Source organism: Delphinapterus leucas, chromosome 13 (assembly GCF_059928025.1).
Source record: "Delphinapterus leucas isolate spDelLeu-1000000601 "Yukka" chromosome 13, BTC_Dleu_Yukka2, whole genome shotgun sequence".
Taxonomy (NCBI): Eukaryota; Metazoa; Chordata; class Mammalia; order Artiodactyla; family Monodontidae; genus Delphinapterus; species Delphinapterus leucas.
Window position 1 is genome coordinate 86,252,129 of NC_143141.1, and position 1,429 is coordinate 86,253,557.

General features: G+C 43.0%; 1 non-coding gene across 1 annotated transcript; it reads left to right on the forward strand.

The window, feature by feature from the left end:
* The first annotated feature begins 245 nt into the window (after positions 1–245).
* Positions 246–318, forward strand: TRNAG-GCC (transfer RNA glycine (anticodon GCC)). The gene has a single exon. It is a non-coding gene; the product is annotated as a tRNA-Gly (tRNA).
* The last annotated feature ends 1,111 nt before the right edge of the window (positions 319–1,429 follow it).

The following is a 1,429-nucleotide window of genomic DNA, read 5'->3' on the forward strand; positions in this document are numbered from 1 at the left end:
TACGCTAAGAAATGTATGGATCTTCTGAAATCTGCCCCGATGGCATTCTTAATTTAAATGGGGTCGCATCAATGTTGGGAGTAGGGGAAAAAAAGAGCAGATAACATCACCAACGTGTTACGTGGTACCTCATTCAAGACAAATCTAAGAATCACAACGGATGTGAGTTGTTTTCAAACTTTTCATTATTTTTAAGCTTTAGTTATAGAGGAATTATATTGCTGTTAAAAGCTGAATATGGGATTTCCCTGGTGGTCCAGCGGTTAAGATTCTGCACTGCCAATGCAGGGGACCTGGGTTTGATCCCTAGTCAGGAAACTAAGATCACACATACCACAACTAAGCCCACACGCCACAACTACTGAGCCCGCATGCTCTAGATCCCTCGCACCACAACCAGAGAGCCCGTACGCCGAAACTAGAGAAGCCCGTGCACTGCAACAAAGAGCCCACATGCCACGACGAAGACCTAGCACAGCCGAAACAAATAAATAATAAATTTTTGTAAAAAGCCGAATATGACAGTAATGGGAAATTATAAGGCATATTAAGAAATTGATGTTCAATAAGGATTAACTGCAAGCAAAGGTCTATAAAAGAGTGAACATAGCAGAGTCCTTTCTGAGACAAGCTCTGTTATAGGCGTTCGAAAGATAAAAACAAAGGGGACTTTCCTGGCAGTCCAGTGGTTAAGACTCTGAGCTTCCACTGCACGGTGTGTGGGTTCGATCTCTGGTCGGGGAATTAAGAACCCGCATGCTGCACAGTGCAGCCAAAAAATTTTTTTTAATTAAAAAAAAATAAAAAAGAAACTCAAAACATGACATGGTCCTTGCCTTTCCCCCCAGCAATAGGAGAGACCAGCAAACAAGTAACTACCACCCAGGAAACAGAGGAAGGGATGAGAATTAAATGGCTGAGAATCGAGTGGCTGATGCATTTAAACTGGGACTTGAAGGATAGTTAGGGGTCCCCAGGCAGAGCAAGGGAAGAACATTCCAGATGAAGAAACAATATGTGCAAAGGCAGAGAGAGGTCAAAGGGCAGCGAGGATGACGTTTTAAATGTCCAGCACACACACAGATGTTTCCCAAACAATACTTTCCTCACTCCCTTGCAATACACTCTTCCATGGATTCCATTTCACTTTTTAAAGACTTCATCAGTCACAAGCCACAGTTTGAAAAACATTGTGATAGAGCTTTCAGGGCTCTCCAGTTCCTGTAGGATAAAGGGTTGCCACTCTTTACCAGTCAGTGGTAAGGTCGGATTTGTATTTTAGAAAGACGACTGCACAGTAATCCTAGGGAAAACCACCTAGAGTCAGGAAGATTGGAATGTGTTCCTTCATTCATTCCACAAATGTACATTGTACATTGTGTCAGCGCTGGATATGCAAAGACAAACAGGCAGGGTCCCCACCTTCAAA